This window comes from Panthera leo, chromosome A2 (assembly GCF_018350215.1).
Source record: "Panthera leo isolate Ple1 chromosome A2, P.leo_Ple1_pat1.1, whole genome shotgun sequence".
In the NCBI taxonomy this organism is placed as follows: Eukaryota; Metazoa; Chordata; class Mammalia; order Carnivora; family Felidae; genus Panthera; species Panthera leo.
Window position 1 is genome coordinate 80,155,085 of NC_056680.1, and position 24,332 is coordinate 80,179,416.

General features: G+C 42.4%; 1 protein-coding gene across 1 annotated transcript in view; it reads left to right on the plus strand.

The window, feature by feature from the left end:
• The first annotated feature begins 16,186 nt into the window (after positions 1-16,186).
• Positions 16,187-24,332, plus strand: part of SLC26A5 (solute carrier family 26 member 5) — a 49,241-nt gene continuing 41,095 nt past the window's right edge. Inside the window, exon 1 of the mRNA XM_042915911.1 lies at positions 16,187-16,259. The gene's annotated coding sequence lies outside the window, so the exon portion shown is untranslated. The remainder of the gene's footprint in view (positions 16,260-24,332) is intronic.

Genomic DNA, 24,332 nt, shown 5'->3' on the forward strand with positions numbered 1-24,332 from the left:
TGACTTTGGCTCAGGTCATGATCTCACAGTTTGTGGGTTCAAGTCCCGCATCTGGCTCTCTGCTGTTGGCACTGATCCCACTTCAGATCCTCTTTTCCCCTCTCTCTCTCTACCCCTCCCCCATTCACATTCTGTCTCTCTCAAAAATAAACGTTAAAAAATTTTTTAAATATATCTGATCTTAAATATAGTCAGTATCACAGATATCTTACCCTTTATCTAAGAAAGAACATGATATGTATATTACTTGGGAAATTCCCCAAATTGAGATGGTCACTCTTGTCCTTACATTTCAAGGTTAAAAAAAGTATAGGCAATCACTAAAATGTGTACCCATTCATTTCAATGTTTGCCAATCGAAATTTTTTGACAACTTGTAGTGCCTTTTTGTACTTTATCTTTTCAACTTCCCTATACATGGCAATTGCCACTTTTTAAATTTTTTTTAATGTTTTTATTTTATTTTTGAAAGAAAAAGAGCGTGAGTGGGGGAGGGGCAGAGAGCAAGAGAGAGACACAGAATCCAAAGCAGGCTCCAGGCTCTGAGCTGTCAGCACAGAGCCTGACGCAGGACTCAAACCCACGAACCGTGAGATCATGACCTGAACTGAAGTCGGAGACCTAACTGACTAAGCCACCCAGACACGCCAGGAGTTGCCACTTTTAACACTAAATAATATGCCTTTTTCCTAGCTTACTTTTATAAAAAGATATGCACTGTTTACTTGAGATGGGCATTTAGGATGTGTTTCAAGTAAAATTTGTTTTTCAAATATGTTTATTGGTTGGGGATAGGGTATCTAGATATCTTGGCATCAGGTTTCTATCATCCAGACAGAACACTGAAGCATTCCTCTCTTGAAAAAAAAAACCTATAAATTGAAATTTGAGGAATTCTATAATGAACCAGCCAGAACACCTTGCTCACACAAATAGCTTCCAATCAACTTTTTTTTTTACTCATGGTAGCTTTGTTATTCAGAAGTGGAGAAAGGATGGACTAGCCAACAAGTGGTACTAAGACAATTTGTTATTCAAGTGAAAAAACAGAACTAGATCCCTAGACATATTACACAAAAACAAACCCCAGGTAGATTAAAGACATATATGGCAGAAGTAAAACTTTACAACTTTTAGAAGAAAATATCATTATGGGATCACGAGAAGAAAGGATTTCTTGAACATTACATAAAACACACCATAAGAAAAGGATTGTAAGATTATGGTTTGACTAGATTCAGTTGTAAAACTTCTGCATAACAGAAGAGACCACAAAGTTTAAAAACCAGCCACTGAATGAGAGAAGATAGAGGCACAATTTACAGTCAATAAAGGATTAGACTCTAGAAAATGTAAAGAACTCATGCAAATAGATAATAGAAGGTAATAATGTGATTTGGGGGGGGGGGGGGGGCGCGCCTGGCCGGCTCAGTCAGTGGAGCGTGTGACTCTTGATCCCAGGGTTGTAAGTTCGAATCCCACATTGGGTGTAGAGAACATGGGATGGAGACCAAAAAAATACAGTATTGTACTATTTTTTTAAAAATAAAGTCTTTGAAAAGTAATAACGTAATTTTCTTTAAATTGAACATTTAAATCAAAAATTTACTGAAGGAAAAACTGGAATGACAGAAGATTAAAGCGTTCAACCTCACCAATAACCAGAAAAACATCATTTAAAACAAGAATGATGTCATACCTAATCAGGGAGGCAAAAATCATAATCCGAATATAGGGGTATTGAAAAGAAGAACTCTCATACACCGCTGGTTTATGTTGGGACAGCCTTGTTTTAAAATGTAGGCTTTATTATCCAGGTCTGGTGAGACCAGCAGGTCAGGATACAATTGCCATTGAGAAGACTGTTTTGGACAGCGCCCAGGAGGAAGGAGCATCCATACCACACAGGGGTCACATGGGGAGCATCAGGGTTGATGAAGAGGCAGAAGGAATGAGGGAAAGCATGGCCTGAGCCTTTGCTGTGGTCTCCCTGGGAAAGGCAAGGCAGGGTAAGCAGGCTTAGAACTGGCTAGTTTGAATGACTTCTGCAGGCTCTGTGTTTTAGGGACTGTTTCTAAGGCCCTGGAATGATCAGGGCAGAGTAATATTGCCTCCTGGAGGATAATTGCCAGAAAGAGGAGGCAGTTCAAGGAAGGGTGGTCCCTTTGGTAGTTTGCATGTGAAAGGGGTAATCCTTGGAGAGTTGTTTACTATCTCTAAGAATTGGCTAGCCCTAAGAGAGGAAGTCTCTCCTCTCTGTCAGTAAGGTGCCAGAGGTGAGGGCATCAAGAATACAGAAAATAGGGGTGCCTGGGTGACTCAGTCAAGTTAAGCATCCAACTTTGGCTCACATCATGATATCATGGTTCATGAGTGTGAGCCCCACATCAGGCTGTCTGCTGTCAGCACAGAACCTGCTTCAGATCCTCTGTCCCCCCTCTCTCTCTCTGCCCGCCCCCCCCCACCACCCTTCCCCTGCTCACACTCTCTGTCAAAAATTAAACAAAAGGAATACAGACATTAAGAAAATACAGTTAACACATCCGTTTTGTTTCTTAAATTCTCCATATGACTGAAGTTATATATCTTTCTCTCACTGACTTATTTCACTTAGCATAAAACGCTCTAGTTCCACCCGCGTTGTTGCAAATGGCAAGGTTTCATTCTTTTTGATGGCTGAGTAATATTCCATTGTGTATTTATACCACATCTTCTTTATCCATTCATCAGTCAATGGCCATTTAGGCTCTTTCCATAATTTGGCTATTGTTGATAGCGCTGCTATAAACATTGGGGTGCATGTGGGATTTAAGAAACAAAACAGATGAACATAAGGGAAGGAAAAATAAGATGAAAACAGAGGGAGGCAAACCATAAGAGACTCTTAAATACAGAGAACAATAAGGGTTGCTGGAGGGGAGGTGGATGGGGTGGGAGGATGGGCTAAATGGGTGACGGGCATTAAGGAGGGCACTTGTGGGGATGAGCACTGGCTGTTATATGTAAGTAATGAATCACTAAATTGTACTCCTGGAACCATTATTACACTATATGTTAACTAACTTGAATTTAAATAAGTTAATTTTTTTTTTAATTTTAAAAAATACAGCTAATACATCCCTGTAGAGAGCAGTGCAATATCAATAACATTGAATATGTTCACAATATCAGTAAGGTTGAATATGTACATACAACAGGACCCAGCTACTTGTAGGTATTTATCATAGAGAAACTCCCACATGTACACACGGAGAGATGTGTGCAAGAATGTTCATAAGTGCATTGCTTGTCATTGCAAATAATCAGAAACAGTCTGAGTGTCCATCAACAAGAAAATGGATAAATGGTGGTTTATTTGTAAATACTCTCTGATGTTAAAATGAACATGGCTATTAACAATAACAACAAAACAGTTGCAAGATTATATGCCATGATGCCATTTATCAGGTTTTAAATCTTGCAAACAAATAGAGTTGACTCTTGAACAACATGGGTTTGAACTGCATGGGTCCACTTAAATATAGATTATTTTCGGATAAATACAGTAAGGTGCTTTAAATGTATCTTGCTTTCCTTATGATTTTCTCTCTTTTTTTTTTCTTTTGAGAGAGAGAGAGCGAGCAGGGGAGAGGTGCAGAGGAGAGAGAGAGAGAATCTTCAGCAGGATCCATGCTCAGTGCAGAGCCCAACATAGGGTTCAGTCCCATGACCCTGGGATCATAACCTAAGTGGAAACCAAGAGTCAAACACTCAACCGAATGAGCCACCCAGGCACCCCTCCTTATGATTTTCTAAATAACATTTCCCCCCTCTGGCTTACTTTATCATAAGAATGCAGTATATAAGATAAACAACATACAAAATATGTATTAATCAACTGTTAATGTTACAAGTAAGACATCCGGTCCACACGAGGCAATTAGTAGTTTGGTTTGGGAGGAACCAAAAGTTATACTCAGTTTTTCAACTGCACTGAGGTCGGTGCTTCTCACCCCCATGCTGTCCAAGGGTCAGCTGTACTATATGTTGCTTATGAATACATGCATATGTAGCAAAAATATAAAAATGTATGGGAATAGTAAATAAAAATTCATGACAGTGGTTTCTGCAGGCAGGGGAATAAGATCAGAGAGGGGTGTGTGGAAGATATCAACTCTACCTAAAATGGTTTTTTTTTCTATTTTAAAAGTCAAAATAAGGGGCGCCTGGGTGAGTCAGTCGGTTATGCATTCAGTCCGACTTCGGCTCAGATCATGATCTCATGGTTCATGGGTTCGAGCCCTGTCTTGGGCTCTGTGCGGACAGCTCAGAGCTTGGAGCCTGCTTTGGATTCTGTGTCTCCCTCTCTCTCTGCCCCTCCCCAGCTCACTCGTGTGCTCGCTGTCTTTCTCTCTCTCTCTCTCTCAAAAATAAACATTAAAAAATAGTCAAATAAGACACAGTAAAGTGTTCAGTTTTGAATGAGTCATGTGTATACAAAAGTGCGTTTTTATTATTTACTATTTTCATGTGAACATCTAAATGTTATAGGAAGAAAAGAAAAGAATAAACAGGATTTCTCAGGCAGATTCATTGGGGAGACACATTAGGGAATGAGAAATATGTGTAAAGACACAAAGGCAGGAACTAGCCTAGCTCCTTAGGGGGGGGGTGGGGGGTGTCTCAGATCTTTTGAATTCGAGGAAGCGTTCACGGGGAGTAGCCCAGAGAGATGTAGGAGGGCTAGTCAGGAACGAGGGAGGGGAGGCAATTTCTCACATGGACAAAATTCAACTTTAACTAGGAGGCACCATGAAGCAGATGACCTTGGATCAGTCCATCCAACCAAGAGATGGGGAGTGGCTGGAGTCAGTTGAGGAAGGAAGCTGGGACACTGGAATTAAGGGGTAAACCCGGGACAACAGCTGAGCTATAATTTTAAACTGTCTGAAAAGAATTTTACTAAGGATTCGTGCTTCCTTCTCCAGAGTACCTACAAACTGCTGCACATACAAAATAAAGTAGTGAATACAAAAAGCAACTATGCATTTATTTATTGAGCAGAAAAAAAAAAAAACAAAACCCAGCCGTTATTAAAAGAATGCCAGTCAGAGGTGAGCGGGTTTTGTCATTCATACTACATCTCCCGTTCAGTCCTTCGGGTGCTTATTAGAAATGAATTTCTACAGGTTTTTTGTTTTTAATCCAACATGATAGAAATTGATGCTCTCTTTATAGACATGGGAGACCACACAGTGACGGTGGAAATGTCTGCCACTCTCCAGTGGCCTTATTACCTTATTTCAGTGTCTGGACCCACTGTCTAGAAATCATGCTACTACAGCAGAGAAAGAGAAGTTCAGTCGGAAAACATAACTTTTTACGGGGAGAGGACTACTGGTGGAATAATATATGGATATGTATGTGAATAACAAAAAGGCACAGAACTGTGCATAAGAAATACTGCTTCAATAAATCTGGAGACAGTAAACTTACACCAAAGGTAGTACAAGAATCCTTAATGTTACCATCCATCCACGGAAAGCAGACATATTGTGATAAGTTAGACACTTTTAAACACCTCTACACCTCAATAGAATCTAAACAAATTCTGTTTAAGAATCACTTTAACGGAAACTGGGACGCCTGGGTGGCTCATTCGATTAAGCATCCGACCACAGCTCAGGTCACAATCTGGTGGTTCGTGGGTTGCACTCTGTCTCCATCTCTCTCAAAAAAATGAATAAACATTTTAAAAAGTTTTTAAAAGAATCATTTTAAAAGAAACTAAACAACGGTCTTAAAGGCTAAAGAGGAAAACCAATCACTCCTGATTCTAATGTAGTTTCTCTCACATTCATACTTTAGATGATGTGAAGTTGATTCTTTGGTACACCCCTAAAATTTCTGACTGCAACAACATTTATGTTCTAGCACATTCCATGTTTGGAGTTTGGCAAAACCGCAAAGGAGGTCGCTGTCTTTGGCGTCTCTCCCTAAGACACACCCCACACACCAGAATCTGGCCACACCCCCGCAACATAGAAAACCATCTTGGGTCCTAGTCCTACAGATGTTAACCAATTCTCACAAGGGAGAGCCAGAAAGGACAACTCAGCTTTACTAAATGTCAGACACTGTGGTAGGCTTTGGTCTATCCATCTCACAAAAATTGTTACTATAGACTAACCTATAACTTTCCCCGAGGGATTTGTATTTTATTTATTATTTTTTTTAATGTTTATTTACTTTTGAGAGAGGGACAGACAGACCATGAGTAGGAGTGGAGCAGAGAGAGAGGGAGACACAGAATCTGCAGCAGGCTCCAGGCTCTGAGCTGTCCGCACAGAGCCTGACATGGGACTCAAACCTATGAACCATGAGGTCATGACTTGAGCCAGAGTCGGATCACTTAACTGACTGAGCCACCCAGGCGCCCTGGGATTTATATTTTAATAAGTAGTGTTAAACTTCCAGAAATGCTTCAAGATCCAAAAGAATGAGTGTTTTAATGGTGAAATTTCAGGCCTTTGTTTACGTGATTGAGGTAGATATTTTGGCAAAAATGCCATTAAAGTCTTCCACTTTGATAGGTCAGACAGCCTGTAAAACTGGACCTACAGATTAGTCTGCTGGACCTGTTTCAAACCCTGAATTCATACAGATGCTCAGTATTTGATATTTTAAGTACCTGCAGTGGCATATCTTCCTGGGCAAGTGAGCCTTTATATTCAAGAAAATAGACCTGATTCTCAGCTGAAAGAGACAGGGACTGTCTAAGCCAGAAATAAGCAATTACATGTATATATTATGCCCATTCTTTGGATGGCACTTTCTTCTCAAGGCCTTATTACCTCCATGCTGCTTGTGACCCGAGCAGGGCAGGTTTTGTAGGCCTAAGGCTCACAATTTGGTGGACCCCTTTAAGAAAAAGAACTCAAAATTTGAAATGCATAATTAGGTACCAATGTGAATATTTATTTAGAAAAGGAAAATAAATCACAACACGTTACAAACGTACAAATTTTTAAAAGCTGAGAAATATCATAAACTTGATCTGGAACTGCCAGACTTCATCCAGAAAAGACAGATCAGAAACACCAAGCTGTCATCTCATACATTAAGGTACAGAAACCGGGCAACTTTACACAGAGATGAACTCTCTATCGATATGAAGAACTAATAACTAAAATTGTTCTAAATTTGATGAAATCTATAAACCATAGATCCCAAAGGCTCAGCAAACTTCAAGCAGAATAAACACAGAGAAAACCACTCCACTGTACATCATAATTAAGTGGATAAAAACTGCTGATGAAGAGAAAAATCTCAACAATTCTTCCATTCTCAACCTAATACAAATTGTCCCACGCTGCTCTGAGTTCAATCTCTTCTTGCCTCGTTCGAAAACTCACTGGCAGGAACCGTGAAGAGCCTGAGGCTTTACCCTGCTCCTCACTAGCTCCCAGGTGAGCCTGCCACTGTTTCACAGATGCTGCTAGAAAACACAAGACTCCAGAGAGGCAATAATCTCTCTAATTCTTATAAAATCTAGCGATGGTCTTGCCCTTTCCGTCTTCTTACTGCTTCCTCTTCTGTTCTGTTGGTGTTGTTCGAGTCTTCACAGACTCTGCCTCTTCTACTTGAATTGCTACAATAGCCCGCCTCTGGTTCTCCTCTGCATCCACTCTGGTCCTTCGCAATCCATTCTTCAAGCAGCCACTAGATTGATCTTTTCAACATGCAGATATGTTCACGACACATCCTGCTCACAACTCCTCAAAGAGCTCACCCGACTCTTGGAACAGAACCAAAATTCATAATACGACCCACGAGGGCTTCTGTGATCTGACCCTGCCTTTCCCTCCAGCTTCATTTTATGCCTCCCTACTCTGTGCGCCCCACCCACGTGGCCCCCTCCAGCCCCCTTCTGTGCCCCCATGTGCCTTGCTGCTTGCAGGGACAGGGCTGTTGCGCATACAGGCCCCTCTCCACGTCACCTCCGCCTCTTTTTGTTGATGCTCCACTCTATCCTGATCTGAATTGGTTTTTTGTATTTAATTAAATGTGTTTATACATCTGGATTTTGTTGTGTTTGCCTTGAGAGCATTTATCCAAGTTTGCAGTTATACTATTATGAATGTGATTAACCAAACTCTGTCTTTCCCCCTCATTAGCCTATAAATTCCATGAGAGCACTTTACCATTGTATTCTCATTATCTGCCTCAGAGTGTTTAAAAACTGACCATTGTTGGGGCGCCTGGGTGACTCGTCAGTTAAACATCCAACTTCAGGTCATGATCTCACGGCTCATGAGTTCAAGCCCCGCAATGGTCAGCTGTGCTGACCTGACCAGCTCAGGACCTGGAGCCTGCTTCCGATTCTGTCTCTTCTCCTCCCCTGCTCGCACTCTCTCTCTCTCTCTCTCAAATATAAAAAACATTTTAAAAACTATTTTTAAAAAACTGACCATTGTTAAAATAAATGAGTGCATAAGTACTTCTAAATATATTAAACTCTTTATTAGCCTTATGTCACTGGGCAAGTCACTTAATATTAGTCTGTTCATCTGTGATATGAGAGAAATAATACCTACTTATGAAACTACTGTGGGAATTAAATACATTTATGACATGTATAGCATATGATATATAGCTTGTAAAGTTATCACAGTTCTTCCTATCAACAAACACAATGCTTTCAAGTCAAAATACAAATGAGAAATTGAGAAAATATATCTGTAACATACATCACAGATAAAGAACTAATATCCCTACTATTAAACATATGAAAAGATGTTCAGCTTCACTCATTACAAGAAAAATTGTAAAGAAATCTCGCTGAGATACCATTTCTCACCTACCAAAATGGCAAAATTCGTTAGCTTGACAATGCAAGCTTGGAAAGACTTTGGAACACAAGGTTTCTCATACATTGCTGGTGGGAATGCAAACTGACATAACCCTCAAGGAGAGGACAATGGCAATAGTTCAGAAAACCACACGTGCATTTACCTATTTGACCCAGGGCACAATGACCCCACTTCTAAGAATTTACTCTGAAGATAGAGTTGCAAAAATATATATGAAAATGTATATGCACAAGGTTCTTCATTACAACATCATTTGTGACTGCAAAATATTGGAAAGTAATAAATGCCCTAACATAGGTGATTGTTTGAACAGCGTGGTGCATACACACAATAGACTACTATGTGGCTGTGAAAAAGGATGGAGAATAGCTCTGTGAAGTGATGCGGAGTGACTTCCATAAGATATTGTGAAGTGAACAAAGCTAAATACAAAAGAGCATATACAACTGCCATTTGTGTAAGAAAGAAGTGAAGGCAGGAACACACACATATATATGGGTCAGTTTTACACGAGAAACACGGAAAGGATAAGCCAGGAAAACATGAAGTTGATTACTCCCAGGAGATTGGAGGGAATGGGTGGCACAAAGGAGGGAAGACACTTCTCTGAGTTTACCGATTGTGTGGCTCTCTCCTTAGGGGTCATGTTAATGATCTGCAAGTTCAAAAACTTAAATCGCCACCAAGGATGGAAAAGGGGGGGTGGGGGAGATAAAACTGAAAGTAAACTCATCTCTAAACTAGAAATGAGCAGCATCTAACTGGCAAAGTTGTTATGACAGGAGTTAATATCTAGAAAGTGCTTAGAACAGCGCCTAGCCTTTATAAACCCTGGACAAGTGTTAATCAGTGTTCTGATACAATTGTTATAGCAGACACCCGGTGCTATTCCCAAAAGTACATCAGCACCACCTAGGGGCTTATGTCAGCCCCTAGTAAGGTGTATCTCGCCCCATTCCAGACCCACTGAATTAGAATCTGCATTCTTAAGTCAATCAGAGAAGACGGATATCACGTGATTTCACTCATAGGTGGAATTTGAGAAGCTTAACAGAGGATCATAGGGGAAGGGAAGGAAAAAGAAGATAAAAACAGGGAGGCAAATCCTAAGAGACTCTCAAATACAGAGAACAAACTGAGGGTTGATGAGGGTGGAGGGTGGGGGTATGGGGAGGTGAGGTAAATGGGATGAGCACTGGGTGTCACATCAAGAGATGAGTCCCTAGGTTCTACTCCTGAAACCAAGACTACACTGTATGTTAACTTGTAACTTGAGAATAAATTTTTTTTTTAAAAAGCTAATTGGTAAGACTACTATAAATGAAATTTGCCAAAATTCTTAAAGTAGAAAATAAATACTTTTAAAAGTTGAAAAAAACCTGCCTTTTTAACAAGATCCCTAGGTGATTCATATCTGCCTTCTAGTTGAAGTACTGGGCTCGCAGACACGCATGTGACCAGGTAATCTCTCATACAATGGCAATGGCCAAGTGTCAAATGTGTAACGCCAGAAATGCATGTCACAGGAACCCAGTTCCTCCTTAGTATGTCATTCTGTTAGGATTTATTCAGAGATATTCAAAGCCTGAAGAAAAGCAAAATTGGTTTTCCACATATGCCCAGATATCAGTGATTCCTCAGCACAGGACTCTGGTGCCCTTGAAGACAGCGCCCTCACGTGGAGTAGAGAGGACATTTCCAGTTCTTCCCCAGATGCCTGAAGGACAGCATCAGTCCTCTAAGGGGGATGCCTGGCCTCTGCTCTGGAGGTGGCTTCTGGCTGTCAGACACCAGTGGTGTCCCCAGGCACACTTTTCATCTTTTAAGACTGGCTGCCAGATAGCTAGCCCATCACTTGTGTCACCACACCGTGCACCTGCAGAAATGACCCTGGTGAACCAACTGTAACCCTTGCTATGACATAAAACCAGAGAAATCTTTTTATATGGAAATCATGTCTATCTCTCCCCTTCTAGGATTAGGCACTCGGGCTGTGGCGCTCTCTGGCATCTTAGTTGTTAGAAACTAAACACTTTCTTGGGGCGCCTGGGTGGCGCAGTCGGTTAAGCGTCCGACTTCAGCCAGGTCACGATCTCGCGGTCCGTGAGTTCGAGCCCCGCGTCAGGCTCTGGGCTGATGGCTCGGAGCCTGGAGCCTGTTTCCGATTCTGTGTCTCCCTCTCTCTCTGCCCCTCCCCCGTTCATGCTCTGTCTCTCTCTGTCCCAAAAATAAATAAAAAACGTTGAAAAAAAAATTAAAAAAAAAAAAAAAAAAGAAACTAAACACTTTCCCTCCTTTCTTCCCCCCTCCCTCTGTTCCTTCCTTCTTCTTTTATTCCTCTTTCACTCCCTTCCTTCTTCGTATCCATTCTACGTTTTCCACCCATGTATATTCCTTTCATCTAAATAGCATGTTTTTGGGGAAGCTGGGTGGCAGTCGGTTAAGTGTCGGGCTTCTGCCCAGGTCATGATCTCACGATTAGTGGGTAGTGGGTTTGAGCCCCATATCAGGCTCTGTGCTGCCAGGTTGGAGCCTGGTGCTGCTTCGGATTCTGTGTCCCCCTCTCTCTCTCTGCCCCTCCCCTGCTGGCACTCTCTCTTTCTCAAAAATAAAACATTAAAAAAAACTAAATAACATGGGTTTTTTTGTTTTTTTTTTTTGTTGTTGTTGTTGTTGTTGTTTTTTGCTTTATTTTTTAGACGGTGTTTTGTTGGGTTGCCTGGGTGGCTCAGTCGGTTAAGCTCAGGTCATGATCTCACAGATTGTGAGTTCGAGCCCCGCATCGGGCTCTGTGCTGACAGCTCGGAGTCTGGAGCCTGCTTCGATTCTGTGTCTCCCTCTCTCTCTGCCCCTACCCTGTTCGTGCTCTCTGTCTCTCATAAATGAATAAATGTTTTTAAAAAAATAAAGTAAAAGGTGTTTTGTAAATTCTAACTCCAATTCCTAAGAATCTGTCACGCAGGGCCTTGTTGCACCAGTCAATATTTGCAAATAAAGTGTTAATCGAAGGCAGCTCACCAAAGCAGTTTTTTAAAAAAAGATGGTCATTCTGCATTTCAATGTTCTTGTCAGCCTGAGTCTCCATAATCGTTGTATTTGAGGCTATATGTTAGGATGTTTTGATTTAAAAAATAATAAGCAATGTTTGAATACTATATAGTTTGTTTAGGGTGCTTACATCAGCCTCGACCCTCGGATTTTGTCTCTCATCCTAACTCTAAGCTACATGATCCCCTCTTGAGTTCGTGGGCAGTGGGAAGGGAAAGTGGGGTGTCAGTTCCGGGGGGTGTCAGTTCTGTAACTTTTGTGGGCCGGTTGAGCAGGGCATTCATCGCCAAGCGCGCCCCAAAAGTTCTAGACGTTTGAGAGGAGCCCCCGGACTCGCGGGGTCCCCCCGGCGGAGGACCGCACGGGGCGGGGCGGGGCGGGGCGGGCTCGGGTTGCGGGCGGCGCGCCGGGCGCCGCGGCCCCACAGCGGGGCGGCACCTCCCTCCGAGAGCCGCGCGGGGAAGCAGCGGCGCGGCGTCCAGGCGGCAGCGGCTCCGGACGCGGCGGGGCGGCGGCTCGGCCCTGGGCAGCGCGGGGCAGCGCCGGCCGGTGAGTGCGCGCGAGCGGGCGCGGGGCCGGAAGGAGAGGCGGCGGGCGCGGGGTCTGGGCGCTGCGGTGCGGGGCCGGGAAAGGCGGACGCGGAGGTCCGGGCGCTCCGGTGCGGGACCAGGAAGGGAGGGCGCAGGGTCCGGGCGCTCGGCCGCGGGGCGTGGAGGAGAGGCGCGGGGTGGGCAAGGGCGGACGCAGGGCCGGGAGGAGAGGCGCGGGCGAGCACAGAGCGCTGACGGCAGAGCCACAGGCCGACCCCCGCTGGGGCTCTCGGTGTCGCCGCCCCGCTGGCCGTGGTCTTCGCTGTCTCTCCAGCTTGCCTCTCTGTGTCTTTTTGGCTGTCACTGCTTCCTGAAACTAGCAGACATCAAATGAGACTTGCCCACACCTTGGCGGTCTCCAAGCCCTGACAGCATAAAATGTGAAGACGCGCTTTCCTCTGCAAACGTCTCCCTGAATCTTCCCGCGCTGCCTCGGCAGCACAGGCTTCTTCCTAGACATTTGCGTCCCTTTGGTTGTAGCCCAACCCTTGGCTCTTCACACCTTCCCGAGCGCGCTCCCATTGCTCCCCAGACACTCTCAGCCCCGCCGAGGCCAGCGTCAAGACGCCTTCTCGGGTCTAGTCTGTTTGTGTCCCCGTCGGTTTTTAAATCTCAGTGTTTCCTTTCGCCTTCTCGCCGGAGAGCCGGCGCCGCCTGCGGTGAGGCGCGGTGGGGGCTGCCCCGTTCGGCCGCCCGGGTGCCCTGCGAGCGGAGCTGGGTTTTCGGGGGGCCGGGCCTCCCTTCAGCACCCGGCAAAGCCTGGCCCCTCTCCGCAGCTCCGTTGAAGGAATGAGCCTTACTGCTCTAAAATTTGGTAGTGGTGGCCTCCTGCCTAAAACTCGCTCCTGAACACCTGCCGTGGTGGGCGCACTGCCATAATAGTGGGCCTGATATTTCGGTCCCTTCAGGCTCCTGCCTTCTATTTAGGAAAGACCGTCGATCAGGAAATCGGTTTACTGCAAGTGACTGCCTCACGGAATGAGCTGTCCGGGCCAGGCGGGCGGGGGAAGCGTGCAGGGCCTTGTCGGTGGAGGTAGAGCTCGCCAGGGTCTGCCCGCTCTGAACGGAGCTGGCAAAGATTCTTTTCCTCACCGTGACAACTGTGTTATCAGCCTGGGGTCTAGAGTTGTTAAATCACGAATGAAAACTTAACAAAAATGGCAGTTTGGTGTAGGGGGGACATGGGGATTCAGCTTTTTCTTATCTGAGAACTGAATGTATTAGCTATAAAATGCGTAGTCTAAGGTAAACTTGGAAATAAAAGGGCAAGTTGGAGTACGAAATAGGAAGAGCAAGCCTCTTTGAAATGAAATTTGGAATAAGGTTTTGCTAGACAATCCTTCTAATGACTGTAGTATTTCTTTGCATCCGAAGACTTTCAGGTGGGGGACCAGAGGCTGGAGAGAGACCTTCAAACTAATTTGCATGAGAAAAAAGCTTAGCGTGAGGAATTCGTAGGTAAGGTTGCTATGGCTGATACCTTAAGTGCCCTGCTGGAAAGCATTCTGGTCTGTTAGGTAACACCTGAAGCCCCAGTCCTGTTACGTAGCATTTCTTTTTTTTCTCACTTTAACTACTCTGAAACTATACAGAGTTACAAGTTCCTCATTAATTTATGAGCGATACCAAAGAATTGACTCAATCCAGCAAGTGACTTCTTCCCTGTAGGAGGCACTTTGCTGCAGAAGAATGGAAGATAGAGGAATTTTCCAGTGAAAGCCCCAGCAACAACAGTGGGCTGACTTGGCAGGTGTAGATGCAGGTTTGCGGTGCCTATTCAATTTAAATCAAAACCAGCTGAGTTTTCTAAGGCTGATGTCAGAGAGATGACTGCCTGTGTTTTCTTCTAGGAGTTTTATAGTTTCAGGTCTCACATTGAGGTCTTTGACCGATTTTGAGTGTATTGTGTGTGGTGTCACGCGTGCTCCAGTTTCATTCTTTTGCATGTAGTTTTCCAACACCATTTGTTGAAGAGATTGTCTTTTCCCCTTTGTACATTCTTGCCTTCTCTGTTGTAGGTTGGCCACATAAGCGTAGGTTTATTTCTGGGCTCTCTACTGTGTTCCATTGATCTAGGTGTCTGTTTTTGTGCCAGTACCACACTGTTTTGATCCCTACAGCTTTATAGTATATCTTGAAACCTAGGAAAATCGGTTGAGTTTTCATCTTATTCTCTTTTTTTGATTTTTTTTTTAATGTTTATTTTTGAGAGAGAGGGAGGGGCAGAGAGAGACGGAGACACAATGCAGAACAGGCTCCAGCCTCTGATCGTGACCTGAGCCAAAGTGGGACCCTTAACCGACTGAGCCACCCAGGTGCCCTTCATCTTATTCTAAATGCCGTATTTGTCCCCCGGTAGCCCAATGATTTTGTAGTTTTTCTACCAATGCAGGAAGAAAATAAAAATCAATTAATTTATTGAATAAATGCAGGAAGAAAATAAATTAATGTATCAATTTCAAATAAAAGATTTTCCAGGAAATGTAACTAAGAAGATATGTCCATTTTCCCCTAGTATTTGCATTATCATTGAGTTAATAAACTTACAACCAACAACAGAAATAAGGAGATGATGATTTCCCTTTCCTTTGGTTTCAAACTAGTGAAATTGTGTACCAAAGAAGACAAAGTCAGTATGGATAAATATAGTTCTCTGGTGCTTCCCAAACTGTATGTCACTTAAGTTCATACTTTTGGAGAATAGATCCAATTTCATGAAATCCTTCAATTCTTCTTTTTGAAAGACCGTTCCAGAGGCCAGTTTCATAAAATTTTTCATTGTAGAGACCAGAAGTCATCAACTGCATCATCTTTTCTTCATCTTCACCCTGGTAAACAACTGTATTCTCAGGAGGACTTTGGGGGGGGTGACAGGTCTTTTTAAAAATCTGGCCAAAACTAAGGACTGTATCCCAGAAAAAACACACGCCATTCAAAATGTTGCATGTATTTCAGAGGAGTAAGCCCTCATTTTAGAATAGGGACACTGAATTAGAGGGTAGGCAGAGGGGGGTGGAAATGAAGCAAGGATAGGGGTCAGTCCACAAACTGAGTGGGTATAATTTAATTTACTTTGGAATGGAATAAATACCCGGCCTTTTTAAGTGTTCTGAAAGTAGGAAGTAATAATTGTATTATTTATAAAAGACTAAAGACAGAGTAGTCCTCTTAATTTTTTAGTTGATCAACATCAGCTTTTATCTTGAACGTTATGAATCTCATTTTTTAAAGTTTTTTTCTCATTAGTCTCAAGGAAAGTACTTCTGAAATTTTTCTCCCGGTACTGATGCCCCTATTCAGGGAAGATTCTCACTTACCAACTTTTGTAAACATGAATTGATAAGGATGGGAATGGTTGAGTTCAAAGTTTGAACTTGCTTTCTCACACACACATACTAGTGTTCACCTTTGGGAAGGAGGTTTGTGTGTGTGTGTGTGTGTGTGTGTGTGTGTGTGTGTGTGTGTGTTTGCATTGCATAATTACCATATTTAGTATAAACCACTGTGATAGCAGGAGTTGTATCTTAAGAGAGAGTTGGCTGGTATCAGGAATGTAATGGACAGCATTAAGAAACATTTTGGATATAATTTCTTTCAAAGAACAAACCAGCAACTGCTGGATTAACTTTCCTTTCTTCTGTCCTAGGGCCGAGGAGCGAGCTCTGCCTTCTCCAGCTCGCAGCGCTACTAACCAAGGTTTCATTGAACTGCACCAGACCTCTCATCTGGGGACCCTGCCCCTGCCCTTCCCGCTGCACATTGGATTTGGGTAGGTAGAGGGCCACCTGGAACTAGTATAATGGGAAAGTGGGTCATAGGTAGTGTTGGATTTTACGTGGAGCACAGGACTTTGTAACATTTCCAGAGGCCTGAATTGTACACCACTATTTGGAAGAAAGGGTAAGTAAGAGAGATAATGCCAGGACCAGCACTGCTTACTCTGTCCTTTTAACTTGGATCAGGACTGGCCTAACTGATCCTTAGATAGGAATTCAGCAGCCTTGACCTCCCTTATTCTTGAGTGACAGCTGGGTGGTTGGTCACAACCCTGGAATGCCATCGATAGACCTTAATTGGCTGAGTAAATTGGTGGAGATCATGGTTTTAATCCAGGCTCTGCTCTTAACTAGGTGTGTGATCTTGGGCAAGTTAACAAGTAAATGAAATTCTTCGGACATTAATTTTTTTCTGTGTTATATAGGATCAGTGATTCTCAACTACTAAGGTATAATTCTATGCATTTGAATCACAGGGAGAGTTTATACATACACATACACATACACACAAATACTGGATCAGAGATTCAGTTGAGTATGGATAAATGTAGTTCTCCAGTGCTTCCCAAACTGTATTTCACTTAAGTTCACCCTTTTGGAGAATAGATCCAGTTTCATGAAATCCTTCAATTCTTCTTTTTGAAAGACAGTTCCAGAGGCCAGTTTGGACTGGGTCAGGCCCAGATACCTCTTTTTCTTAAAAGTCCCCCCAACCCCCTACCAGGGAACACTAATGTCCAGTCAAGATTGAGAATCACTGGATTAAATAATCGCCAAGAATTGATTCTAAGATTGGGTTGCCTTAAGATAGAAAGCAGGCCCTCAAAATCCCCTTTATCCAGGGCCTGGCCCGGTATTACATACTCTCAGTGGTAAACAAGCCTAAACATGCCTTCCTAAGAAGCAGTCCACATCAGGCGATTTCAGTCTATTGAGGGAAGGTGCTGTGCCTAGGCACTAGGTCAGTGTTCCCACAATGCTTTGTGAGTCCTTAGCACCCGGTACATTTTGATGGACTGAACGAGGTGTAACTCTGCCTATCCAAGATGATTAGCTGTGCCTACAGGTCCCCAGAGACGATTATCTCTCTTCTCTGGATATCCATGCCAGTGTTCAATAGCCTATTGTAATTTTTTCCTAGAGGTGACTGTGACTGTAGGGGTATGGGAGAAAAGTGTCAGCAAGGGATAAAGATGATGACCTTGATCGTTGCTGAAATGTGAGCTTTCTGTGTCCAAACTGAGATCAAAAAGTGATCCTCACACCTTCTCAGGTAGTTGTAGACTATCAAGTTACCAGAACTGGGGTAGGAAAAAAAGAGCATATTGTTTACCTTAAGCATTTGTGGGACCCAGAGTTGTTGCCATTACATTGGCAGTTGTGTAGGTGTTCACACTTTGCAAATTATTCTTAGAGTTAAAGGAGCAACTCATTAAATTGTAATCCATGAAATTTATTTCTATTTATCCTACTCTTTGTTTCCTCCTCCTGCGCTTCACATCCCAAAACACCTAGAAGAAGAAAAATACAGTGTGTACGTGTGACTGTCAGATCAGTGAAAGAGAAATGGACATGAGTTGGCAAAAGATGGAAAGGCATTAAGGAGGAAGTATAGAACAGGGTAAGAAGGCCCACAGATTGCAAGGAGCAACACTTAATTTCTTTCTTTTCTCTCTGCTATTGGACTTCTAGTGGCTCCAAGTTTATTCTCAAGCTTTCTAAAACTTAGGCAAATCATTGTATTTCAACTGCTATGTGTTGGAAAATATGAGCTTGTGGCACATGATTCCAGAACGATCCCTGCCGTCTTCCAAACACAGCAGATAGAAGGGTGCCTCCATAGGTGAATTGGCAGCTTGGACATACTTGGTCTAATCCATCACTGGCCAATCCCAAGGCCTGAGTTAATTCAAACTAATGTCTTAGTTGGGGAATACATTTTTTTTTCTGGAGTGGAAAGCTACCAGCACCAGAGTTCTTTACCTTTGTGCTGTAGAAGAACTGCCCTTACCAGGTGTCAAAAATTGAATGCAGACCTCCAGAACCAGCCCGGCCCCCACCTCTCCATCTACCTACAGCTGGTTGCATCACTGCCATTAAAAAGAAAAACAAAAACAAAAACTTCTAGTATTAGAGTCATTTTTACATGTTTATTGCTGATCGTTATTCTCAAATATTTAATAATGGGCACATGCTATTTCATTATTTCATAACTTATTCTTTACCTACTTCTTAAATAACTTAAGATAGGAGTATATGTGGGCCACCTGACTGGCTCAGTTAGTGGAGCATGTGACTTCTTTTTTTTTTTTTTTTAATTTTTTTAACCTTTATTTATTTTTGAGACAGAGAGCATGAACAGGGGAGGGTCAGAGAAAGAGGGAGACACAGAATCGGAAACAGGCTCCAGGCTCCGAGCTGTCAGCACAGAGCCCGACACGGGGCTCGAACCCACGGACCGTGAGATCATGACGTGAGCCCAAGTCGGACGCTTAACCGACTGAGCCACCCAGGCGCCCCAGCATGTGACTTCTTGATCTCGAGGTTTATGAGTGCACGCCCCATGTTGGGTGTAGAGATTACTTAAAAATAAAATCTTAAGGGGTGCCTGGGTGGCTCAGTCGGTTATGCATCTGACTCTTGATTTTGGCTCAGGCCGTGATCTCAGGGTTTGTGAGATTGAGCCCCATGTGGGGCTCCGAGCTGATGGCACAGGGTCTGCTTGGGATTCTCTCTCTCGCTCTCTCCCTCTCTCTCAAAATAAATAAACATTTAAAAATAAATAAAATAAAATCTTTAAAAAGATTGGAGTAAATGTACTAGAAAAAGATGGGTTTTGTCCTCATAACTTAAAACTTTAAGTAAAAAATTATTACTAAACTCAAATGCCCAGTTATATGTTTAAGCATTTTTCCCCCCACAAACCTATATTTTTAAATTTTATTTATTGGTTTTGACAGGGAAAGAGAGTGAACATAAGTGGGGAAGAGGCAGAGAGAGAGAGGGAGAGAGAGAATCCCAAGCAGACTCTGCACAGTCAGCTCAGAGCCTGACGCAGGACTCAGACTCATGAACCATGAGATCATGACCTGAGCCGAAATCACAAATCGGATGTTTAACCGACTGAGCCACCCAGGTGCCCTACACAAACCTAATTTTTGAAGTTAGCACTGTTAGGGTTGTTCTGGTCTTTAGGATTATCTTTAGCTTGCTCTTTAAATCCGTACTCCCTCAAAACAATTAAATGTCGCAAGATAATTAGAAATGATAAAATTTTCTTAACTAGTCCCTGCTTGAACACTTTTAACAACAGTCTCCAAAACTAGAAGGGATTTTTATTTCTTCCTTCCTTCCTTGAGTCATTCATTCAACAAATGTCCAATGAATTCCTGTTACATACCTGTCCTCATGTGGCTTTCATTCTCATGAAGGAAAAAGGGAAGACAGACAATGAAGTAAGGTACAGTGTCGGCCAGATGGTGATGAATGCTGTGGGTAAAAATAAAGCTGGGAAGAAGGTAGTGGAGAAGTTGGTGGGGCAGCTTTAAAGATAGGGTAGTTAGGCGAAAAAGCTTCACCTGAGGAAATGATGTTGCTCACAGACCGGAAGGTGGCGAAGGAGAAAGTTCTGAGCTCCCCAGGACAGGACCGTCCTAGCCAGCATCAAGGCCTTGAAGCAGGGATGTGCCTGGCACACAAGATAGCAGGGAGGTCCGAGTGGCCAGAGCAGAGTGACGAGGTGGGGAGTAGAAGGAAATGAAATCACAGAAAGCAGCGGTAGTGGGGCAGGAGCGTGGGAGAATGCTGAAGATCATATGGGATACTTACGGGGTGATCTGAAGGTGAGGTGTTTTACTCTTTAGTGAAACTCACAGCAGCCCTGTGATCTGTTTCTTCTATATTACACCCGCTGGGTATTCTCCAGCTTTCCTTTCCTTACCAAATCAGCCCCTACCCATTCCTTCCTTCATGATCCCTTTCTCCCCAAGGCTGGCTGTGGAGTGGAATTCAGCCTCCCGTTCTCCTTGCTTCTTGCTCGGTACCCTGCAGGTAAGGCTTTTCCTTCCTTTTTAAAGAACGACCTACTAGTTGCTGATGAATAAAAACTGCCAGGTAATACCAAAACCAACAATCATGAGAGTAATCAATGAATTCATACAAAATATATTGTGGTTTAGACTGTAGACCAGGCAGGAAGTGGTTGCACAGCTGGAAGGCTGAATTTAGCCTGCGTGTTTTGTTGGGCATGCACATTGTTCTATAAATATTTGTGTTGGCTTTCTAACATTTAAATCTTGATAAAGCTTTGTTAAGATGTAGTTTCAAGTTCTCTTAAAAATTGGATGTTCTATTTATATGGAGTTGGAAAATAGGCCAAACTAATCTGTGGTGATTTCACAGGTATCGCAGGGATTGACTAGGTAGGAGTGTGAGGAAAATTTCTGGGTGACGAAAAGGTTCTATTCATGGGGAGTATGGGTGGCTCAGTCAGTTAAGTGTCTGATGCTTGGTTTCAGCTCAGGTCATGAGTTCAAGCCCTGCATCAGCTCCTCACTGCGAGTACAGAGCCTGCTTGGGTTTTTTTTCTCTCTCTCTCTCTCCTTCTCTCTCTGCCTTTCCTTGCTTGTGCACTTTCTGTCTCTCAAAATAAATAAATAAAACTAAAAATGCATATATATTACTGGGGCGCCTGGGTGGCTCAATCGGTTGAGCATCTGACTCTTGGTTTCGGCTCAGGTATGATCTCACAGTTTATGGGTTTGGGCCCCACATCGGACTCTGTGCTGATAGTGCGGAGGCTGATTGGGATTCTCTCTCTCCCTCTCTCTCTCTACCCCTCCCCTGCTCGTGAGCTTGCTCACTCGCTCGCTCTCTCTCTCAAAATATATATATATATATATGTTGCCAAATAAAAAGGTTCTATTCATATTAGTCTGAAGTGCATGGTAGAGCTCATTAAGCCATAAGCTCAAACTGTATGTGATTTGAACCTAAATATAAAGAAAATTTTTTACTGGAAGCCAGTCTTCAGCAAGAGCTGAGTAAGGGCTGACCACTTTGGGTCGGCACGTGCTCTCTAGATCGGCACAGCCTCACCTGGTTCATTTCAGTCATTGCCATGACCTACCTGACCCCTCATGTGTGATTCCCACAGCGGACTCCTGGCAGTTTTGGTTTCAGCTATCAATGGGGAGCACATCTGTAGGGGGCCTGGTATGTTTAATTGACAGTGGAGAAAATGTGAAGCATGTAATAAAAACAAACCTGATAGCTTATATCAGTCAAGCAACATATCCACATCCATCTCTCAATTAGTGGTATTTTCAAACCTAGGGTTCTTAGCGGTCTCTGAACATGACTGTCACTTTTCCTTTAAATGCCAAAGGTCTCCTGTGTTTGCAAGATGCCTTCTCTGAGAAGATAACAGAAAGTCCCCTTTACTCCCATTATGAACACTTAGAACTAGCTTTTATGACATTTGCTACAAAAATAATCGTGTGTACTGTGTACATATGTGTGTACCATGTATCTATGCATTTTATGTTAAAATTTAATAGTGTGTAGTATTTTTCCTAGAAGGTACAGATAAAAATAAAATTACCCACAATTTCACCATTTAAACATAATCTCTATTTACAGTTTTGTGGTAAATACTTTTAAATCCTTCTCCATATGTCTATGCATTTTATATTAAAAAATGTGTTTGATTGGAGGTGCCTGGGTGGCTCAGTCAGTTACGCGTCCAACTCTTGATTTTAGCTTAGGTCATGATCCCAGGGTCGTGGGATCGTGCCCCGCACTGGTCTGAGAATGGAGCCTGCTTAAGATTCTCTCTCCCTCTCTCAAAAAAAAAAAAAAAATGTCTGATTGATAAAATTTAACACACATCTGCTCATTTTGCAAAATGAAAAAAAAAAGGCTGTAAAATTGTACAAAGAATAGGAAGAACTCTGAAGAGAATGAGATAGATGTTTGGAGGCAGGTGATCGATGAAACAGAACTAAGGATCACTGCTAGAACCACCATGGGAACAAGAGTGACCTTTTGGAAAAGAGCTCAGGGCATGGGTTCAATAAGGACACAGCAGGCAGCAGCAGGGGGCCTTATTGCAGGAGATTAATGGAAATTCTTATGCATTCGTTAAAATGAGCCTGTGCTTCTAATATGAGTTTAGTGTTATAGATAAATCCTTTCTCTTCCTAGCACTTGGAAAGATGGGCCTTAGCCTGCAGGCCAGCTCTTACCTCCTCACCCTAACGTCAGGTGAGCAGTGAGTAAAGGCGAATGTGGTACACAAAGGCTCCTAATCACCATTTTGTTCAGGGGATGGTCCTGTGCTGGAAGCACTGGATATGTGATGGTGGATCAAACCCAGGAAAGTTAATCAAGTCTTTAATTTACAAATATAAACGTAAATGTAAAACTAAGAATAACCTCACATATGAAGCAGCATTAAAAAAAAAATTTATTAATGCCAGGGGTGAGATCATTCATTTAAAATAGCTTTTTAAAAATCTGAGTACCCTCAGAGTGATTAAAAAGATATTGTTTCCGTATAACAAAAACAGAATTCTTTTAAGAGGGAGCAATCAGAAAACAGACAAAGATCTCAAAAATTTTTTAAATGATTATAAAAAAAAAAAAAAACTTATTAGAAGGACTAATAGATAAAGCTTAAGAAACCTAATAACACTGTATTTATTGTTATACTGGAATTTAAAAAAAATGTTTAAGAAGTGCCTGGGTGGCTCAGTTGGTTGAGCGTCCAACTTTGGCTCAGATCATGATCTTGTGGTCTGTGGGTTCGAGCTCCATGTCAGACTCTGTGTGGACAGCTCAGAGCCTGGAACCTGCTTAGGATTTCGTGTCTTTCTCTCTCTCTCTGCCCCTCCAGTGCTCATGCTCTGTCCCTTTCTCAAAAATAAATAAAAAACATTAAAAATTAAAAAGTTTAAGAAACAATGCACAAAATGCACAACAAAATGTCAAAGAATACAGAATACAAATGCTAGAAAAGATGAAAAAACATAGAGGAACAGTCCAGTAAGTGCAATATCAGTCTATTGGAGCTCTAGAAAGAAAAAAACAAAACAAAAATGGAGGGAAAGAAATTGACAAAGAAATACCAGGAAAAAATTCCTGAGTTGAGGAGAAGTATGAGATAAAAAGGATCCATCAAGTGAATGGAAAAAAATATCTATACAAACATACAATCATAAAATTTCAGAGTCAAGGATATAGAGAGGCTCCTAAAACTTTCTAAAAAGAAACATGAAGTCACTTAAGATTGACATAAAGCTTCTCATCAGTGAACAGGATACTAAAATGTAATGAAGCAATGCCTTTAAAATGAGGGAAAATGATTTTGGACTTAAAGTTCTCTTGCCAATGAAATTATCAATTAAGTATGAGGATGATATGAAGACATTTTCAGACATTCAAAGACTCAGGCTTTTTACTTCCAACTACACTATCTGAATCAATTACCTAAGGATGTGCTCCATCAAAATGAGGGTAAAAAGTGAGAAGAAGGAAAATGTGGAATAGGAAAGAGTGTAACTCCCTAAGTGCAATTAAAATAAATACTAAGCTGGCCGATGTGTACCAGTCTTAGAAAGAAATTAATACAGATTAGGTCAAGTAGTGAGCTCCAAGAAGAATAACTTTAAGAAGAACTAAGTAATTCCATTTAATAGAACCAGTAATGAACAATTTTCGCATAGTTATAATGGACTTCTAGCAACATGAAGGACTAAGCTGACTCATACAGACCTCCCTTCAGTACAAACACACAAAAATAAAGGGTAAAACACAATTAAATGTTTAAACAGTAAACTTAAAGACTACCAGAAGAATGCATAAAAATGTTTTAATTTTTAAAAATTGTTTTAAGTTTACTTATTTATTTTTGAGAGAGCACAAGAGTGCGAGAGCATGCAGGGGAGGGGCAGAGAGAGAGAATCCCAAGGAGGCTCCACACGGAGCCCGATGCAGGGCTCGAACTCACAAACTGTGAGATCATGACCTGAGCCAAAACCAAGTGTCAGACATTTAACTGACTGAGC